The 22949-nt window shown below is 40.0% G+C and overlaps 1 protein-coding gene across 4 annotated transcripts in view; it reads right to left on the minus strand.

Moving 5' to 3' along the window:
• The window catches only part of MPP7 (membrane palmitoylated protein 7), a 152894-nt gene extending 132831 nt beyond the window's left edge, over positions 1-20063 (minus strand). For all 4 annotated transcript variants that reach the window (XM_027686859.1, XM_027686858.1, XM_027686857.1 and 1 more), the window contains exons 1-2: positions 19956-20063; positions 15843-15920 (exon numbers count right to left, since the gene is read on the minus strand). The gene's annotated coding sequence lies outside the window, so the exon portion shown is untranslated. The remainder of the gene's footprint in view (positions 1-15842; positions 15921-19955) is intronic.
• Between the last annotated feature and the right edge of the window lie 2886 nt (positions 20064-22949).

Raw genomic sequence — 22949 nt, forward strand, 5'->3', positions numbered from 1 at the left:
TATATTTACAGAGGCACAGAAACGTGACTATTTCTGCCTTTCTCTAGATGCATCTTCTTTCATCTGTCTTACACACTTACCTATGTTAAATTTATGACCAATTCCTATATAAATTGGTAGGAGTTTATACATACTAAAAAGAATTAAGAACCAGGGTTTTTTTATATAACTGTTCAGAAACAAATTATAAAATTCCTGGGTTTGGTTCTTATTTTGTTTCTTGGGCCTTATATAATCATAGTTTCTAGTACAATCATGTCTTTATTTTCTCCATACCTGATCAAATTGACTATTTGAAAAAAGCAGTTTAATTTAAATGTGGAAATTGTTTGTATTGCTAAAGTAATTATGTTCCATGTAAGAAAACATTCAGGCACTTAAGCCCTTAGCATCTGTAGCCAACACTGCAGCTTGTGAGTTCAGATCCCATGACTATGAAAGATTTGGGCTGGGCACATTGTGCATTCGGTCAACACTTTCAAGGCAGATCCTTCAAAATTCTACTTGTGATTAAGATCTAATTCAAGGCTAACAAACTATGCACCGCCCACCTTTAAAAAGCTAGAAGAGTTTTAACTGCAACTCGGAAATTAAGGTAAGTACCCTAAAAATTACAGTGCACGGGTTACTTGAAATCCAAAGTACCTGTGTGCTCTGAGCAGTCAGAAAACAATGACCCAGCTACATGACGTGATTGTGGGGCTGCTCTACACAACAGATACAGAGATCTTTCTCTCAGCACGCCACTGCAGAAGACAAGATCACTCTTAAGCTGGAGTCCATCTTGCCTTCTGGTTTAAAATACTCTCTTTGTATGAGATTTGAAGATTTGAAGGCAGTCATTAAGGGCTGGTTGGAGGTGGACCCCTGTGTATCAGCAGATTGCTGGTGAGTTAATGACAGGCAGGACAGGAGTAGACAAGGGAAGGACTTCAAAGGGAGGTCTGGTGCCCTGTACAGAACTCAGTAAGAAAGAGAGATCCTGCAGAATAAAAAAAAATTATTACATGATACAATCAACAGCCTTGTAAATTCTTTGCAGCAGAATTGTGTTTCCGAGAGAAGCAGGACCAGATGTTGTGTATTACAAGGCAGACAAATACTGCGGTACCTGACAAAAGAGATTAGGCAATCTGAAATGTTTTCAGTGTTTAAATCCCCAAGAAAGAACATATCCTACAGATATTATTACAGGATTTGAAATGACTAACACTTAAATATAGCCTTGACATGATGCTGAATTTGGAAAATATTTTCCTGTTTATGAGCTCGAGTGACAGAACAATGGTATCATTCACAGAAAATCATGAAAGGACATAAGAGGAATTTTAGAAATGGTAATGACATTATGGAATGAATTGTATTATTCAAGATAGCAATGTGCTTTTTAAAATTACAAGTTAAGAGTTTCCAATAATTTACTTGAAAACCAGTAATAATACTAATAAAATACTTCCCAGTGCAATCTAACACTGCTATTTCTTTAAAGTTGACAATACATATTCAGATAACGTAGAAAGAACCGTGTCTTGCCGATACCACCTAAGGAGTCTTTCCATTGTGCCTTTTGCAACCAGACTTGTCTATCTCGCATTGGCCTCTTTAGCCACCAGCGCGCTTGTAGCAGGTGTCGGTAGAGTCCTTCCCAAATGTTCGTTCGTGAAGCCCAGCCATGAGGACATATTCAGATATTGAAAGCAATGAAAAATTTAATTTATATTTTTGTAATTGATGCAATCAGTTTTAGCTAGTGACTATATGTAAGAATAATGAATCTTAAGGAAGGTGGCAACGTAGAAAAAAACAGTCTTGAACAGATTATTGTGCAATCTGCATCCCAAACACATAAAAAGGTGAAAGTGCTAGTGTTGATTTAGGAAAACAATGCACAAATAATTCAGGCTTTCTAAATTTAACTTAGGTTTGTGCACAAAAATATAATAATAATTCTTAATATTATTATTAATAATACTCTTTTTTAGCTTTTCATTGAGTTCAACATGGTCTATAAAAAACAAGATTTTTTACTTCCCTCAATTTAAATTACAATTCATTACCTACTAATGCAATACTTTCATCTTCTAATGTCACCAGTGAGTGAGCAACTGAAAAAATAGGAAGACCTTCCAGCAAAATATTCCTAAAATAATATCTGTCAAGAAAGATCCACTCCAATTAAAAAAAAAATCCTAGGGTGTGTTACTTTCAAGTAATGATTTATTGAGGAGGATGCCTCTGTAGCTTCTAAGTTAAGACTGACATTTGAACAAGACACACCCAGGCAGAAGTATATCAAACTAAAGGAAGCCTAGTTTTCAATGAAGACAGGAAACATCACATAAAATCTGGGAGACAGGTTTCCTCTACTCCATTAATTCCAATAAAAGAAATGCACATTCTCAAGAACTTCTAAATCAATGTTCTTCAACTAAAATCACTAGTTCTCCTCCTCCTTTTCTGATAGTTTCAAGTGCTTTCCATTATGGATATTAAGAGATGAGAGTATTGAATTGTCATATCAAGGAACACAACCAGCTCTCCCCCTTCATCTCACTTCTCCACAGATAACTTCTTCCACAATTAATCTTTTGGAAAATCTGTCGTATTATTTACATTTCTCAGTGCAAGGGAGACAATGCCCAACTTCTTTAAGATTCCTGGGGATCTCTTGGTCCTTGACAACCAGTTGCTCCTCCTTTCCCATCCAAGGAGCCGCACACAGTACATTCTGAGCAGCAATAGAGAGTATTCTTTTCCCCAGTCATCTCCTTGCCTACATCCTAATAAAGATACTATCATCTCCTTCACCCCCCCACTTCTTTCTTCCCACCAGAATAGAACAATGCTTAGATGATCATGGTCCTTTATCTAAAACTCTTCAGAGAAATTCAGTTGTAAAGTCCAGAACAGATTTTTTTTGCCCATAAGATATTCTTCAATCTTGGAGAAAACACATTATTTTGAAGCAATATTCTGAAAAGGCAGCTGCAGTGTTAGAAAAACAGTTATGCATCAATAACATTACCCTTCTTTGCCCGTAGCAGTAACATCCACAGTACTGCTTTTAGTAGTTCCAATGCTATCCAAAAGCAGAACTGAACCCAGCAAACTTGGCAATGTTCACTGGTTGAAGCAGCAAGAAATATGTGTTTTACTCTTCTGCTCCAGAGTACCAGAACAAATTATTGTTGGCTGTAATGCAAGCCTCAGCCTAATGTTCATACTCACATCTGCTATTCTTCAGCTGTCAGACTGAAGAGGAACACCAATAAGCTACACAACTCTGCTAAAGCTGATTGAAACGCAAATGAGAATCAGCCAACATGCAGAGGAATAACAAGCTTCTCAAAAAAAACCCACTTATCTCCCAGGGAAAAAAAACTGGTGCTCCAGGTTGTTTCAGGTTATTCCTTAAAAGCATTTGAATTGAATATCAGTAAATACCAGCTCATGAAAGAAGACTTAAGTAAAAAGGTTTGTGCTAACATTGTAGTATTGCTTTCTGACTTTTAAATAAAACTGAAGTAGAACACCTCCACTGGAAATATTTAATTAGGTAGGAAATCTAAATCTCATATCCAATTTTCTTTCACCAAAATCTCTTTATCCTCAACATTACAGTAACTTCATTTATTCTTAATATTAACAGGTGCTGTTTAAATTCAGTGCCAGAGACAGGATAGGACATAAGCATAATATTACATTTGGAAACATGAGTGAAATTTGGCAGAAGCTGCCATGTTGAGGTATCTCAGACACTGCACATGTGCTCCTTGCTGTGAACTGTGCCAGCTATGAAAACTAAACCACTTTAAGGTAGATGTCTTGCAGATCAGATGTACAGACTGCCCTTTCTTCACATTTCAGACAATACAGGACACAAAAAACAATCCCACAATGGCCTTGTGTGCACACATCTTTCCTTCTGCTTTACAGCCAAACCCAGAAGTGTGCTATCATACCAGTGTTCAACCTGTTTTTCATTAATTCTACTTTATAGCACCCAGGAATTGTATATTTAAAGAAGTCACTCATGCATGAAGGCAACCATCCTCTCACACTGAGAAACCCAGATCTAGCAGGTTTGAGCTAAAAAACAACAGTTGGTATGATTATTTTCATTTTTTCGTTGAGGAAAGTTTTTCCCAGTTTTTCTCACTTTCAAGCTAAGTAACTCAAGCTAAGAGACAAAGTTGGCTAAATTTCATTCTATTACAATTTTGCCCCAGTAGAAGCCCAATTTTTGAGGGTTATTTGTATCGAGATTCAAAATCACAATGTCTGACTTCGAAAAAAAACCCCAAAAATATGAGTTTAAAAAAGGAAACAAATTTCATGCCCAGAAGTGATATGATCAATGACAGCCATTACTGTTCCATTTTCTTATTACAGTATCTCAAGTTGTTAAAAAATTTTCTGGTCAAACATTAAGTAGAAAATAGTACTCAATTGCTAACAACATTAAATTGGAATAAAAACAGATTGTTTAGATGTTGATTCTACTACTACTCTCCAGTAGCAAAACTTGCTTTCCTGGAAAAGAAAGAACTGAACCCCTGTTTCCAGAGACTATCTGATGCATCAGCCTGAGGGATACTTTGCCCAGGACTGCTCCTTCCTTCCTGATGGAACTGCCCATGGCTCCTGGGGACATGGGTTAGTGGGGAACACGGTGGTGTTGAGTTAATGGTCAGACTCGATGATCACAGAGATCTTTTCTAACCTTAGCAATTCAATGATTCCATAATTCAGCCAGAAATGCATGTTGATGGATTTGAGACAGTAGGCAAGAAGTCTCAACCTGCAATCTGGTGGTTAGATCACTTACCTAAAAAAATGTGGGCTTGAGATCCCTCAGGCTGAGAAGGACGCAGAAACAAGCCCTCCTACTTCTTGGACTAACCAGCTAATTAACTGCTGGTCTAGTACACATAAGATAGGTACCAAAAGCATCTTCCTATGATAAAACTGCAGACATGAGTATGGAATTTATTTTCTGATTAATATAAGGGTTATACTAATGTCTAAGGTATACCCTGGTTTCCTACCAACCAGCTTCACTGTACCAGCACTCCACATTACGGATTTCAAATTCCAATCAGGAAATCAGAATCTCGCCATCACATGGTCCTTAGATCCCTGCCTCCATACTTTCTTAGCCAGGAGCCTAATCTTTATGAACATTAGAGGGCTTATGTTCTTTCTTAAACCTGGGACATAAAACCTTCCACTGCATTTTAAACAGTGTTTGGTTTATTTTTTCAAACACAACAGCCTTTGGGATTTTAAATGGGAAGAAAGTAGGTCAGGTCTTCCTACTCAAGCCTTTTCAAATTATTTTTTCTTCAAATTTTCTTAAAATTTTTCTAAAATTCTGCAAAATGTATCCACCTTTTACATCTTCCTTTAATATCTTAAGAATATAAGTTTTTGAAGAGCACATTGATTTATTGAGTCTTACAAGTAGCAAGTGTCTATAAATATTAGTCAGAAAAATATTTAAACATAATACCAGTTTTGATTCCTTTGTAACAGGTCTGACTTATCTTTGATCACACATCTTAGCAGTAACTCATTGAAATGCACAAAGAGTTTGTCTGTGCATAGATCAGCCACAGAATTCTCATCTGAACATTTAGCAGCCTAAGGAAAAAAACAAAAAAAACAAAGTAGAACCCAGGCACTTGAAGCAATCAAACATCTGCCTACTTTTCAACACCTCTTTCATAGGATTGCCTGCATTCCTAAATTAGAGAATATACCACGAGTCTCTGCTGTTTGAACAACCTTGCTACTTGAAGACAATTTCAGAGTTTAAAACACAAAATTTTCTATCTTTGTGTTTCTGTTGTGCACTGCAATAACAAGGAAGCTACTATTCACTTTTTTTTATCAGCAATAGTACAAAGAATAAGACACACCCTTCTCTGTGAACTGGAAAAACCTGCTATGTGAAAGCTGAAAAGACTCCAACTACCTATACCTTCATTTTGCTCTACTTTCAACAGAAGCTGAGGGAGGCTGCAAGGACTTGGCCTTAGCCTAGCAAAAATAAAGCTGAGCAGAAAAGCAAGGGATATGTATAAACACACCGAGATAATTAAAAACAATAAGAAAAATCTATTTAAAATAAAAGGACATTCTTGGCACAAGAACAAGTTATTACCAACCGATGATGAATAAATTTAGGTTGAACACTGTAAGAAGCTTCCTCACTTTTAGGGCAATTTAGCATTTGAACAGGCTTCTAATTAAAATAGTGAGGAGAAAAGGCTCAGCTGCTTTTAAGACAGCACTCCATATGTCTAAGTCTGTATGACAAAAAGCCTACAAGAGCATGAAAATAAACTTGATGAATAGGCAGGTCCTTTCCTGTCCCACGTTCCTAAGAGAACAATAACTGTCAAGCAAATAACATCATTCTGATACAACTCTAAGATATAACCATCTGTCAAGCAATACCCAAGAATAATTACACCACAGATAGCAAAACCAGATATTAATACCACAGCAGGACAAACTTTGCCAAGAATAAACTTCACAGAGTATCTTTTCATAGGATGTCTTAGACCCATAACCTCACTTCTCATAATTCCATGCTCCCTCTGCAGAAAGCACACCTCTCATGCAGAACTCGCTCCCAAATCTGAAAGAGATCAGCTTATTTGGTCTCCATGCAACCAGGCAGTCCTACCCTCATTACCCCTAGCATTCTGCACACCCACAGCAGATCATCTTACCCAAAACAATATCACATCTAGTGTGCTCAACAGCCTCTTTATTTGCTACAATCCTTACTATGTTCATCTCAGGCAGGAGGATTCAATACCGGCTGTCAACTGTTTTGCTATTGAAAGGTTCAAATGGCCACTTCTGCCCTCATATCGTTATCCACAAAAACTGCAGCAGCCATGAAGGCCTAAGACAATTGGTTAGACACAAACAGTCCCAGGAATAACACATTCTATTAGACTAACTTTTATAGTTCAAAGTGCAGACAGTCTTTCAGGCACACCAGACTTTCAACTTGCTTGATATGTAAAGATACACAGAACAAAGTATAGAAGTTGGTCTAAATAAAGACTATTACCTGCCCCTACAAGTCTTTCAGGCTAGGAGGCTGTTTTACACAAACAGGTACAGGCCTGGCTACGGGGGGATTTTTACACCTTTATTATTGCTACATATCTGAAATTGAAGACAAACTGCAAAATGTCTTTGGCCTATAGGCTCCATCTGCTTCTCACACATACTGTTGTTCTCTTCTAAAGGCTCATCTTGAAATGCAACAACTGAGTGAATCGTAAAAGAGGGGAAAGTACGAGCTCATCAGGAGCTGTACATCAAAAGCAAAGCAAACAGGACCATTCACTTCTAGTCACACACAAGCTCAGGACACTCAAGGAAATTGCCTGCCAGCACAAAAGAGCAAACTACAGGAAATATTTTTTTTTCCATTCAATACCTGATTAGGCCATAATAGCCAAAATCCAATTATTAAAATAGTATGCAAAACACACTCTTAGAACAGGTTCTTTGGCTGCTATAAAACTAATGGTCCAGACACAGCCTGTCAGTCACAAAAGTTTTGACATCAATTCTTGTTAACAGTTAAACTGCTACACCAAAACAAAGGCTGCTTTACAGATACTTGTTATTCTCTTTTCCTATATATCCTGTCTAGGTCATTTCTGAAGAAAGTATAACAGCTCTTATATTCCTATCAGCAGATCTAAAGTATATAATTTATCCTTATTCGACACACAGTTTCATTTTAAATTTAGATTTCAAAGGTATTTCCATTTTTGGTTGATTTCTCCTATCACTATCCCTTGCAAAACTATTGTGGTTAAGCCCATGGAAAAGTTTTTCAGAACGGGAATAAAACTTGTGTTTGAGCCATACAGTTTATGTAAATTAATCTCAATCTGTATTTTCTTAGCTTTATTTTCTTAGTGAAGCACAGAGCATGGTAGCTGCAAGACAAGCATTACAATCCATTTTCAGCTTGTTTATATCACACCCCAGCATTTTCCTACCATTTTAGTTCATCTGCTTACACTAGAATACCAGTCCTTTTTTAAACTTGTCATCAAAAAAAACATACACTTTTATTCTCTATGAGAGCCTGCAGATCTGATTTATAGTATATTTCAGACATATGACTGCATAATTCAGACAAGTTTAAAAAAGGTATGCTGAAAGAAGATACCACCAAAGACTTCCCGTTAGTCCTGCTGAGAATAAGCGGACACGTTTTACTTGACCTACCCTACTAATCTCAGCAAGCTGGTCCTTAGCCAAGCTCAAATGACCACTTTCAAATCCTTGTTGCAACTCCACCTCAAGTCTTTGATCATTTTTCATCTGGGAGTAACACATGGATTTCTGCTTCTTGGCCTATGTACAGCTTCCTCGTAATCCACGAGCTGATCTCGCTAATACCACAAAGTGGGAATACTCATGTCAACTTTAATTGCATTTCTCTCCATCACATACAGAAAGGGATATATTGGATACTAATAGATAAATTTCAGTTATCTTAACTGTTTATATAGACCATTTTGATCATTTTGCCATAGAATTAGACAGCAAAATACAAAACTACAACCATATAATAATATACATGGCTTCTGACAATTAAAGTTTGATACTTAGCAGTCTGACACAAAAGTAGATAAATTGTAGGATGAAATCTACTTGATCTGGTTTTCATTCCTCTAAATATTACAAAATCATAAACAATTGTAAACAAAGCAAAAAACTGCTTGAAATGTAATTAATTTTTGCACAAACTTACCTGAAACTGGAATAAAGTTAGCAAGAATATTTTGTATCACAAAAGGCCTTTACCTTAGCTAAGTATTAAAATAGACAAATTGAACTCTTCATAAAAACTGTAAGCACTGCAAAGCATACAAAAAGAAAAGGTGTCTACACAAAACTAACCTAAAGCACTCACAAAACACACAGCTGTTAAGAGTTGCACCCATCTCAAAATGCACTCACTTTGTGTCTTATGCTTCTTCCAAGCTGCACTAACAGACAATTTACAGAATTCCCTGTCAGATATTCTGATTACTCTCCTACACTCACCCCTGGTTGGTTTCCAGCCTGAATGATTTTGCTATGTCACTGCAATGACAGCAAAAGAATCCTGTGTCCCAAGTAGCACAACCATTTTTAAGTATATTATTTTCAAACAATACTTTCTGAAATACTGTCTTGGAAATATGACTGGGGGAATTCTTGTGTCCAAAATCTGGATCTCAGGTGTAGTTGTTTATGCTAAGTCTCAGGCTGATAAAGTCACACAAACTTGCAGTTTTTATTAGCAAAGGTGTTTTTCTTTCTTCATTTATATTTAATTCCAAATTTATACAACTACATAGGACATTCTAGGAGCTGGTACAATCCCATGCCAAGTCACAAGCCAAAGACTGCCATGAAAAAAAGTCAGACCAAGAACCCTCTGATGAGACACTCGCAACAGAGAAAGAAATCTGCCTCAGCGTGACTGCCAGAACACAGCTTGGTTGAGCCCCATGGAAGAAAGGTCTCAGCATCACGTAAGGAACTATTACAAGAAGTCCAAGCCAGCCTGACAATACTGTTTGTTCTCTCTTCAGTCTTGTCTAACAAAGAAAAGGAAACAGAACAAACACTGTGCCCCGTGACAGTGCAACTGACTGGGAAATCACTGACAAAGACAGAGGTACCTTTACATCAGTTCATGACAGGGCTGAAGCCAGTTTCTTACTTGGTGACCCAAATAGCTCATACCTTGACTCCTTAGAAAGAGGCTTTTATTCAAAGTTTTATCATCCCTCTTTTGTTACAAGATTCCTGTAGAAGCCAGTGGATTAGATGAGCTTTTCCTGTAGTTTTACTATTTCCAGGGGTACAATACTTTATGGTGAACTTGCCACTGGCTGCCGCAAGAGAGGAGCCCCAAAGAAAAGATACACGGACTCCCTGAAACAACATCTCAGCCTTGGCCATATTGATCACCATAACTGGTCTACTCTGGCCTCCAATCGGGAGGCCTGGAGACACACCATCTATAACGCAGCTGATGCTTTTGAGAAAGCACACAGGATCATCCTTGAGGAGAAAAGACAACGCAGAAAGAATCGAGCCTTGCAGAATATACCATCTAAGGAGTCTTTCTGCTGTGCCTTTTGCAACCGGACATGCCTATCTCGTATTGGCCTTTTTAGCCACCAACGCGTCTGCAACAAACGCGGGTAGAGACGTTTCCCAAATCTTCGTTCGCGAAGCCCAGCCATGACTATTTCCAGGGGTACAATACTACTACTCTGTTCACTTCCAAGAGAAGTTCAGGAAGAATTTTTCCTGAAATGTGCTGATTCTACTAAAAGAATGGCAAGCATCTGACACCTTCCTTTCTTCACCTTATCATTCTTTTTGCTTTTTTTCCTCGGCCTGAGAAAAGTTTTGCTGCCAAGGGAGGTGGGAAGACTCATTAGTGAGAGAGGTTTGCTGCAACAATTATCTGAAACTCAAGGTCAAATGTTTCTCTTGGTAACAGCTGCAGATGCACACACCTACTCACATTCAGTCTCCTTGCAGTGAGGGCTGCCTTGTACTTGAGTACATACGCCATGAAAGAATTTTTAGGTATAGTACATGTGCATATGAGAAAGAGTTCATGCATAAAAACATCCAACCCCAGAAAAAAAATAATCTAACTACAAAGAAAAGAAAATTTGTAGCTTCCCATGTGTTTGTAACTTCTAGTTTCTAGATTTGTGAGTGGATCTGCAACATGTAAACACTAGATTTTGGATTACCTTTCCCATTGTAACATAGTAAAAAACACCACAACATTCAGCACAAGACAACTAGACATGAGGCTTCAGTCAGGCTGTGGCATGTTCTCACTTCTCGGCTGGGGAGGCAGGCTATGTGTGCCTGTCACACACGCCCATATCAAATCTCATATCTCTAGTCAAGCATTCAAGTGGGGAGATAACATCTTGGCATACCACTCAAGAATGAGTTTTCGAGAAGAAAAGGTCGTATTATTACTTACTAATTCAGAACAATATATCATTTAATGTCTCTAGAAAACATTCCAAGAAGTATGGAGAAATCTGTTTTTTTCTAAAGGCAGCAAAATATATACAGAGGAAGATACACATAATTTCCATTATTCTGGAGATAATATAAGGAACAACAGTAGAGAACCATTAACATTTGTTAAGGCAGAATCAAAACCAAACCCTGCTTGAGAGAGGAAGAAGGGAACAGTATGCCTTTCATTTATGTATGATGGCCAGCACATAGGTCATAAGGCCCATACTAAATTAGAGGGCACAAAGGGAAAGTTTAGCTCTTTGCTCACTGTCCTCTCAAGTGCACACCTAAATATAAGGGAAATCAGCATCTGAATTTGGACAGCCAGTGAGTGAGAAGCAGCCCTGCAAAGACAGGGATGAAGACTTTTGGCCTCTGTAGTGAGGACACTGTCAGTGTAGCCTGGGAGCCAGGAGCAACACGTGCTGGAATCCTGCAGACACCACAGCAGCTCCGACCATTCCTCTGCAGGCACTGGAAGAAGGACACACTCTTATTTTTATTCCACTGATGAGTGACCTTATGAGCTGCAAACTAGCAGCTAAACAAATGTCTAACATCTAATGTATCACACATAAGATGAGATTTGCTTTCGGACAACTGAACTAAACTTATTATTTAGAACTTCACAATGTCGGCAAATGTAAGAAATCTCAATTAAAACATGTAGCTGCTCTGACATACTAGAAACTGTTTATGGAAATTAAACAGCCACAGAAGGTCCAGTTACTTAACACTTCCCTGTTACTGTGGTCTGTTAGTCTTAGACCATATTAATGTGCATGCATGTTTTCTTTTCAGGAACTTGGAGATACTCCATTCATATTATCAAGACGGTGTTTTTTCACAGTTAGAATCACAGAATGGTTTGGGAAGGGACTTTAAAGATCACCTATTTCCAACCCCACTGCTATGGGCACAGACACCTCCCACTAGACCAGGTTGTTTAAAGCCTCATCCAGCCTGGCCTTGAACACTGCCAGGGATGGGGCATCCAGAACCTTCTGTTTTTTCCATCATCCCCACTGATCAGCCTGTGAAAATGTACCATGCACCTGCTGGCACTATGTGTCATTCTAGAGACTTTTACCTGTGATGACAGCAGGTTTGTTTTAATAAGCTGCAGTGTCTTGATAAGTAATGTATGTGTCTATTGAACTGATACATGCATTTTAAATATTAATGCTATATCAAAGCTAGATGAAAGCTTTAGAGAAGACAGAATAAGTGAATTAATAAGGTGGGACATTTAATTCCCTGATTTAAGTTAGCAGCACTTAAAATGCTGCGCTCAGTCCTTGAACAAAGAAACCAGAATACGCCATTTTCTTTCAAATTTGCTATCACCCACAGCAAGTCAAAACCACTAGCCAGAACTCATTAAATAGTGTGACAAAGGTGAAAGTCCGGAGAGCAAAATGGAAATTCAACATTAATGAAGAGGCATTTATTCAAGAGCCATCATGGATTACATATGTCCACCTACACAACAAAGCTACAGAATTAAACATTGTGTTACAACTGCTGTCTGCCTCTATTCATAGAGCAGTTAAAGAGAGTATTTTCCTAAATCTATCTTCCCTAGGGGATGTTTTAATTCTGAACCATAAGAAAAATCTAACACCACCTTTGGTTTGTTGAGCCAGAAGCAAACCACTGGTATAGAGTTACTGGGTCGAGATTACCCATCTTCCCATTACCGAGGTTGGTTATTATGTTTCTCTGTACTTTTTTCAGTCAGTTATGGTGATGATAAACCAACCAGTAATGATTTGGACCACTCGCACCCGACATAGCTCCAAATATGAAAAGAAAAATAGCATTTGGCAAAGTTTCTTAAGTTTCCTTGGTATTCTATGACTCATTAAATGTAATTAGCAGATCAACCAGGTTCTACGGTGAGGTTATTGAGTTTGCAAACCTTTCCTTACAGGTATCAGCTAAGACTCTTGTGCTATGTGGAACATGTGGGTCTGTTTATTTCCAAAATTCAAATATTTGTTATATTAATGTCTGCACATTACTTTTTATATCATGTATTGGGAAAGAAAAGCTATATCTAAAATATTTAAACCCTTCCTCCACAGCCATGTCAGTTAAAGATTCTTCTTTTTAGACAAATTTCTGTGTTGGTTTCTAACACCCTTCTACTCCCATTCCAAGATTTCTTCCTTTTGAAATGAAGGTACTTAACAGTCTTCACGTAACAATGTGAAGAAGTTCAATAAAAAGCCCTAATGAGAAGGAATCTTGATTATCTTTATTGCATATATCATGAAATGCATAATATGTCAGTATGTCAAAAAATGCATATGTCATGAAATCAGGAAGTAAAATAATATTCAATACAGTACATAGTGTTAGAGAACAGTTTCTGCAGCTTCTGGGAAACAAAAGTCTTTACAGCTGGCAAAATAAAGTTTTCAACTTTTTCCCAGTTGTCAATATGGTCTTCCAGTAGCTGCCTTGTGAATCCTTCCCTTTGTGGCACTCACAGCAGAACTTTGCACATTTAACTGTCAAGGAAGACATTCTCCTCCACTGTAGCAGTCCAGAAATCTGCTATTTCCAGTGACAATTTCTCCTCCAATCTGGGCGCCAGCATGCCCACCATCCACTAGAAGCAGTATCTTCCAGCACAAATGAACAGAGGGAAACTACAACATTTGCTAGCTGTAGCCATGGTTCTAAACAAAGGAAAACATCTGTCTTTTCTACACTTGATCCAAAAATGTGTTTGCCGGATGACTGACTTCTGTCTTGCCTCAGTACTCAGCTGCTGCACATGATTTTTGCTCTCCATTTTAACTATCAAGATTTCTTGAAGCTGGACGGTCCTCCCTGGGAAGCACCCAGGGTGTCCTGGCAGACCTGTTCCAGGTCCCACGACCCAGACACATGACTCTCACGGCAGTCAGATGAGGGACCAAAGGCACCCTTCAGCACTTGGCTCAAAGCATGCCATTCACAGTTTTATCCTCTGAGGTTTATTTGCCATTTCGATACCCTTGCTCAGACTGGTCAAGGCAGCTGGAAGGTGCTCCAAGTCACTGTCTGTATCATATTTCAAACACTTGACAAGCTTTCGAAGCAGCTTAGCCAGGGCACTGTCAGACTTGCTGTGCTATGGTACTTGTAGTGTCCTCTTAATACCAAGACAAAGTTTCTAGCACATATAATTTTGATATTGTTAAAGCCACAGATCTGCATCTTTGGAGAAGTAACCAGTCTTAGAATAAGAAGCCTCCAACACCTCTGTGGTACAGACTGGATGTTCCTTTCCCCACAGGAAATTAAATGTTACAACTTCAGTAAGCGGGACTGAAGTTACAGGTCAGCTGTACCTGTACTGGAGGTAATCAGTTAACCTCGGAGATTAGGCAGCAAAAGGCTCCTTTCAGGGTCTCTCGGATCCCCAGATGGCAAGAGAGCAGCAGCAAAGCGAGGATAGGGTGTGCCCCAGGCAAGGCAGCTAACAAAGGGCTGCTGTTTGTCCTGGTGGGAGCAGCAGTAACTGCCTTGGGCTGGTAGCCGGGAAAGCATTAGGGGAGGAGCAAGGATTTTTAGATATGAGTTGGAGCAGAGATTTCATAGCCTCGTTAGGCTTTAGCCTTCATTCTCCTTAACAAGACAGCAAGCTGCTCATTCAGAAGTTGATTTTGATCACCTCCAGCTTTGCTAGTTTCAAGATGAAGCAGCTTCAGCGTTCCCCCCTCCACACATTTCACTCACAATGCAATCCTAACACAAAAGTTAACTGTGTTCACAGCTTACCAAATGACCCAGATTACGAGATAATTAACTGCTCATGAACAGCTATTCACTGAAAACCTCTATCTCAGTATCTGTTAAACCACTGAAAGCCTTCATTACTGTATCTGTCAAACCTCTAAGAAGAAATTCAAGATTATTTCCTTAGATCAGTTCTGGTTTTACAGCTCTTCTGAACTGAGATTAAAAAGTAAAGCTTTCCATCAGCTGAACTTGCAAGGTGTTTTCTAAAAACACAAAAAAACCCTCTCCATCTGCCAGTTGAAGCTTCTGATTCGGCCACATGTAATGTGTGAAATAAATATACTTCACTCTCCTATGTGTAATTAGCAATGTCAAGTCTGTTTCTTTAAATAGCATTCATGGCATATTGTCTGTGAAACAGCAGCTCTGCATTTCATATCTGAAACTACATTGTTCCTCTTGGAACAGCTTCATTTGCTAAAGCCAAGCTCAATCCATCAAACAATACATTATGAATGCAATAAAGGTTTTCTGTGCTCTTCGTATAAATGGATGTGTACATTTCCAAGTTCTGAGCCACAATTAGTAGCTCTGAAGCAGTTGTACTCTACATCTAAACTTGTCACACAACTTATAATGCAACATGTTTTGTAGTAGGTTGTCACTGACCATTGGCTGTACTTGCAATACTTCCCTAGTTTTTCAAAACTTCTACTATCATACATGATGAAATAACAAGAAAATTTAGTCATTCTTAACTCAAAAAAGAGGCTTTCTTTACAAGACAATAAAGAAACACAATCAGACAACACACAATACTTAGACCAAATAATGGAACAACACTGTTTCACAGCTTTTTTATTGATAATAAGCATGATATTAAAATTATTCTTGGTCTTTAATACAAATCCACACACTGTTCAGAACTGCAGAAAACAAGCAACAGCCTAGTCCAGTATCAGAAAACAATGAGCAAAAGTCATCATAAGGTAGCCAGTCCATCTTACCTGGATGGACTGTCTTCACTTCAAACAAGGGCTCAAGATACGCATTTTCCAGATTACGAAGCTGAGAATCTATGGAGCCTGAAAGAAAAAAGAAAGGCTAATATTAATATGGCATTAGTTCTAGGCAGTGTTGGAAATACTACATATTTTCATTTTTTTAATTCTACATGTTGGGAGAATAAGTTTAAAATAGCTAACTTTCCAACAACTGCCTCTCTACGAAGCTCTACAGAAAGAAGAAAAGCCAAAAGACTTATTTAAGCTGTGGGGAAAGAGGATTTCAAGTTTCATATCTCTTCTGCCTCCAGGCCTGTCCCAGATAACTTGTTCTTAAAGTAATAATTAAGCAAAATAATGATTTCAAAATGAGTACCAGTAAGTTTTATCTAACATACAAACATCTGTAAGACTTCAGACATATAATTCCATTTTATATGTGAACAATATGCAAGTTCTGGTACAAAATTTTAGGTATAAGCCTTCTACCACTGCACTTAATGGGTCCATATTAAAAACACCTTGTGACTTCATGCTTGTAGTAAAGATGTTCATTTCTTTGCTTCTTGATAGCTAATCACTCTGCTTTGAAAGTCAGCAGTAACGTCCAGACCATTACTAGCTGTGCACACCAACACTCAGCAAAGGATTAAATATACTGGAAACCCTCATATATTAGCAGCTCATCTTTTCTCCAGAACTTGTAATTGGGAGGTAAGGTTGGTTCCAGCCATGATTCATAATGCAGATTGATAAAACATTTTCAGGACAAAACCTGGAGTCCCAAAGGCCAGTCTGTTTAATGCCATTGCTTAAGAACACATGGAATCTGTCAGCCTACCAAAGTGGGGGGAAAATCCAAGTTGTCTTCTTTGGTAGCTAAGCATAATGAACTGAGATATTCAAGAACATCAAAGTAAAGTTTTGTGCATATTCAGACATGCCTTATTTTTGCTTTCTGCTGGTTTTCCCCTAAATGCAAAACTGCTAGCTAAAATAAAGAGCATGTAAATGTATCTATCATTTATTGCTGTCTTTGGAAACTCACTTGTCAAAGAATTTTAAAGAATACTTCATGGTAACGCTCAAAAACGGTTCAGTACAATATAAAAATGTGGCATCAGATCTCAGACCTGCCATACAGCCAACATGACATGGGATAGAGCTAATGATCTGAGCTGTCAAGGGATGTTAGGGATACTGCAGTGTAAAAGTTATTTGAAGTGTATTAAGTAATGTTTGCTCCATGTCTCTCTATTTCTGTAATCCAGGGCAAGGCACTGTATTAGATAAGTGCAATATCACTTGTGATATAAATGCCCACAATAAATAAAAGCAGGTATAAATAAATTCAGCTATATTATTATACTTCTAAGACTAAAAATTAGGAAGGGACAATTTAGTATACTGCATCTTTTCCTTAATAAACAAAACCCAGCAGCAACCAGGATGAAAACTTTTCAGGAGATGAGGTCAGGAAGAGTATATACACCACAGGCTGGAATTAAAGTGCATTAGCACAACTACGTGGAAAGCTTTCAAGACTCCTACACATAATTCATGTAGTTCTAGATGATGAAACGTGCTTAACTCACTGCAACAACTTTCCAAAAGACACTCTGGAAGACAACTAACAGACACTTTGCTAGCAGCAAGACTGGACTTTTTTCCTGCTTTTACTTATTATCATACAAGTTCCACAGTAAAGCTTAATGTAGAAGAACCAGTTTAGAGGGAAGATGTGACTGAACAAGTTTTTATAGGTCCCTTCTGTGCTCCCTTCCATATGCTAGAGATAAATGAAAGGCTCACAGGTGGCCCAGGTGCTTGCAACACAAAAAGGGGAGATTCAGTGCAGGAAAGCAGAACTAAGGCTGTAGTTTCAGAGAAGGGCAACATTGCAACATCATAACAACAGACGGGAGTTGCAGCAGATTCAACAACATCATCTTCATGAGAAGCACAGTGCTCCCACAGGGCACTCGGGAAAGGACTAGAAGTTGCCACTTAGAAAACATACATGTGACCACTTCCTATCGGGACTTGGGATGTCTAAAAATGTTAACAAAATTACAGATAAGTTAGCCTGCTTTCCCCGCACCTAGTATTGACTTTTAAATTGTATTCTTAAAAACTTACAGCTCTGACACCTGCCCAATTTAAATTCCTAATGGCATGTTACTACACAGAAAACATTTTATTACAAACACAAAAATGCAATACTAACTCAGGTTCAAGGTCCATCTGACACAGTATCCTCTTTCTAATAAAGACTGCTAGTGGATGGCTAAAGAAGAGAATAGGAACAGAGTAAACATAAAACAATCCTTCCTTGATGTACTTTGCCAGTTGACAGCAATTGGCAGCTCTGGGACTTCCTCTGCTCCTTTTAAGTGTACACATGTAAATATAAACACATACACAATAAAGTTCAAAGCTATTTGATGTCTGAAATAATTTAAATCAACTTATCACCATTTAGATTACTGCTTTACTCCTTTCCATACTGATGAATAAGCAGGCACAGTTGAAACTGATGATTCTCATTCACTCATTTCCTAGCTCTACAAGATTAAATCCCAAACCCTAAATTAACTATTGCTTTAAGACAGTTTTTAGAAGCTACATGCAATCACACACCCTGAATACAAAAAAAATTTACTCAATCCAAACAGTAACATCTAGCAAAATGCCAATGTTGATTCCAAGTAAGATTATAGATTTGATCATCCACATCAATTAAGAGCAAGCAATACTTTTAGTAAGTGAATGACCTAGTTGTAAATTAAGTAAAATATTTCTATAAATATGTCCAAGATGTAACCATCCCTTCATAAAAGAGACCTGAAGGATGATAATACCTCATACCAAAATTCTAATTACTGCATTTGAAAATGAACACCTACAAAACAACACGCCTCATTAAAATGGGGCTCTTGATCTAAGTAAACTTAAAATAAGAACTCTGAACCACATACAAAAACCCTAACTGTAAAAAATAAATTCTGAATTCAGCTACTGAAGATTGCCATGAGGTCTAAAAATGCTGATCACCACTGTCCAGATGGTTCAGTCTTCTTCAAAAGGAAGAAATCCGGTGCTGGGTGATATGGTTTAGTGATTTAAAGGTTACAGTGGTAGTGCTGAGTTGATGGTTTGACTTGATGATCGTAAAGGTCTCTTCCAACCTTGAAGATTCTATGGTCACTGAAAGCTACTGTACCTGCAACTTATCTACAGTTTATTTAGAGGGAAGGAAAGGCAGAGATGTGGTGAGCTGTTTAAGAAATCAAATCAATGAAAAAGCTCCGGAAATGCAGAAAGGCAGCTTGTTATAAATACAGATTGAATAAAACGAAGCTAGGAATTCAGAGGTGAAAGCACACAAGCAGCATTCAAAGGTGCCTGCTGCTCTTCCCAGCTCCTACACCAAATATCATCATCCACACGCAACAAGCCAGATTAATAACACTTGTTTACTGCTCCACACAGATTAAATGTAGGCATTAACAGGAGCTAGCTCCACAGGTGAATTAAGCTGTTATCAACCAATTCATAAAAACGCCTCCCGGCCTCGATACCCCATAAATCGCAGTTGATAGGTCTCCAGAGCCCGGCTGCGCAGCGCGGTGTCCCTTAATGGCTCAGCCACATCCATTACTCGCCAGAGCCAGCTCTGCGCAACGAATCCCGGCAGCCCGGCAGGTTTTAAAAGCCGGGCACGGCCGAGGCACTCGCCGTGATTAGATCCACCGTGAGCTCCCCCGCCCGCTCACGCCCGGCCGGGATCGCCGGCGGGGGGGGGGCTCCGGGACCCAGCGCACCCCGCACGGAGCCGCCCCCGCAGGGGGAGCCCCACGGGCGGGGGTGTGGCCCCCGCGGCTCCTGGGGGGCTCCCGGGGACGGGGGGCGGGGGCCATCTTGGAACCGGCGCCCCCCTGGAGCGCCGGCACCGAGCGCCCTCAGCCCGGCACCTGCCGCATCCCCTCGCCCGCCAGCCGACCCCTCCCGCGAGGAGTCCCCCCGGCACGGCGCATCGCAGCCCCGCGGGCGGCTCGGAGCGCCCCGCCGCGACCCCCGCCAGCCCCTGGACCCCTGCGGGGCTGCGGCTCGTACCTGCAGCCGGGCCTCCCGGGCGGGATCGGCTGGACTCGGCTCGGCTCAGCTCGTCTACCCGCGACTCCGCTCGCTCCGGCTCCGCATCGCCGCCGCCGCCGCCTGGGCCGGGCCGGGCGCGCCGGGAGCCGCCCCCCGGGGCGGGGCCGCCGGAGCCCAACGGCCGCGCGCCACCGCCCCCCCGCACTCCAGAGCCGCGTCCCATTGGCTGGCGGCGGCAGGGGCCGCGAAGGGCGGGGCGGTGATTGGCCCGCGGCGGAGGCGGGGCCCGCCCCGCGGGGGCGCGTGACGGCGGGTCCGGGTCCGGCGGCTGCGGAGCCCACTCGGGGCGCGGGGGTCGGGCGTGAGGGCGGCGCGGCGCGGGCGGGCCGCGGGGATCTCCGCGGGGTCCGCCGCTGAGCCTCTGCGAATGTGTTAGGGTTTGGCAGGAAAGCGAAGGCAGAGCTCGTGGCACAATTACCGTTTGCGCCGTTGGGCTTCCTCCTGCTTCTGTTTACTTATTATGCTAACGTATTTCAAGTCTTTGAGTTGGAGCACCCTTGCATGCACACCCTCTCCTCTCTAGAAATTTGTTAAAAATTGTTTGCTGGATGTATGAGCTCGCTTTTTGTTTGGACCTTTGTAGCAGTGGGTAGCTCAGCGCACAGGGGAACAGCAGTAACCTGCAGCAGCTGTTTGTCCGAGCCTGGAAATCACTACTGGCAAATCTAATTAATTAATTTCTCAACCCCATGCCTTCCGTGCAATGCACATGCCACCAGTGAACCATGTTGTTTCACTGCAATCCAAATGTCTTGTGGTAATGGGACAACATTCCTCTAATGTTTATTGAAAATTTCTTTAAAAGGTACAATGGGAAAACAGTATTTTGATTTGCTTCTACTGCTGGAGATTTGATCATCCTATTTTGTTTCACTCTGAATCCTCAATGTTTATATTACATGTAGTCCTCCCGGGACTGGGTCCCTGTGCTCTGCTGTGCTCCTGGCCCAGGTGTGGGACCTCCTGGTGCTGTTCCAGTGTCTGGATCTATTCTTAATGGGTTTGTTTTTCATATAATAAAATACACCAAGGATACTTCTACTCTTTTTCAAGCAAAGTAATACACTGATACTATAAATATATGTTTGTAACAGCAGTGGTGTCTAATGTCCACAAAACCCAGCATTTAGTGCACTGGACTGTCAACCTGGGGAAGTGCAACCCTGGTCTACACCACACTTTACTGATACTAGTTCTTGGCTAATCTCCTCGAAGTGTGTCATTACAGGTGGTTTTGGACAGTTTTAATTCTCCTGCACTTAGTGGGCCTTTTTGGCATTCTCTTCAAGTAGCATTTCGAGTGAAGTGCTTAATTGTGCCAAAAATTCATTGAGATACATAAGCAATTCCTTTTAGTTTCTAATAGATGCTGCTTAACTAGTAGCAGACTATTAGTTCTTACAGTTTCCTCTCATTTCTTGGGCATGTCTTTTATTACTAGACATATAACTCTGTAGTGTATAATGTGACTAATCTCATTCAGCTCCCTATGACATTTGTTCCTGTTCAGTTTAAAATTACCTTTTTTTGGCACACTACAGGATTACATGATTTCATTATGCTGTCAATCATTTTTTTGTTTAGACGAGCAAATAATTAACAATTACTTCCTTCTTATCCATATCTTCAAACATGGGACATGATCTTTCCTTTTGTGATCCATCAGCAGCTGAAGCATTCCTGAAAGGAAACTGGTTGAACGTACGTGGTTAGTTCTTGAATGCATTATTCTCAAAGCCAGTAGAGTAATTACAGTGCCTAGAAATGCTAGACACCTCAAATGTAGCTCAGTTTCTGGATGAATACTTTTTGTGGGCTTTGAGATCATATTTTAAATATTCATCTCACGTTCCGTTTAAATAAATATTTCACAAGATGAAACAAATGCCAAGCTAGTAATTTCCTTCTTGTTATGCTGAGTACCACCCAAGTACTTTTTCATGTCTTAAGACTTAACCTCATTTGGAAAATTAATTAATTAAAAAGCCACAGTTTTGAGTTCTGATAATTTATATGCAAACTTTTAGTTGAGGCCAGGCTGTTTTAGGAGAAATTTAAATTCCCCAGGATGAAAGTGCTGACAGACACTAAGCAACAAAACTCCAAAACAAGGCTTCCAGCCAGAAAGATGAATTGCCATTGTACCCATCTGTGTATTATCCTTCTTTTCCTTTTATATGTAGGGTTTGGCAAGAGTGAGATGAGCCCTCCATTGGTTTTGGAAAAGGGTGTATTCTCCAGAAGCCCAAAGCAAAGCAACTCATGTAAGCTGAACACTCAGTAATAGCAAACAAGATGAACCTAAGGAGAGAATGAAGAGCTTTACCCTGGTCAGTGTTTTTTTCAAACCCAAGGGTTTTTCCAAACCACCTTCAGAGAACATTCTTCAACATGACTTTGGTTAAGAACTAAGCATCCCAAAGTCATTAAATCAGTCTGAGTCTGAAAGTCTAAGAGCCAGACTAGCAAAAATTGGCTAGGGAGGCAAATTTAGGCAGGTTAGATGACCCGCTTCCTTTCATTTCCTTTCAGAGGTTTCTCTGGTGGAAAATGGCAGAAAGAAATAAGATACTTCAGAAGTTGTTGTGACACGAGTCCCCTAAACACTTCAGATATGATTGATATGGCTGGGATATTTTCTTCTGTCTTGCTGACATGGTTGGAAATCTGCAAAAGCAGCATCCTACATCTCTCTCAGGGGGGTGCAGCAGTAAAAAGACATCTCAGGTGGTACCATGTCTGCAGATCACTCTACGCCCACAGAATCTTCCTGGTTGTCTCTAAAGATCCAGCCCATCACAAGGTGTTGGCATCTCTCTCTTCAGCTGCTAAGTTGTTGTTACAAGGCAGTTAAAAACATATTAAATATGTTCCTAAAATTATTTTTCCATGCAGGCAATTGCTGTATCTGGCACAAAGTTATTATATGATCACTAATGGGAAGTGAAATTG

Source organism: Neopelma chrysocephalum, unplaced genomic scaffold, assembly GCF_003984885.1.
Source record: "Neopelma chrysocephalum unplaced genomic scaffold, ASM398488v2 Primary Assembly neopelma1_72, whole genome shotgun sequence".
Lineage (NCBI taxonomy): Eukaryota > Metazoa > Chordata > Aves > Passeriformes > Pipridae > Neopelma > Neopelma chrysocephalum.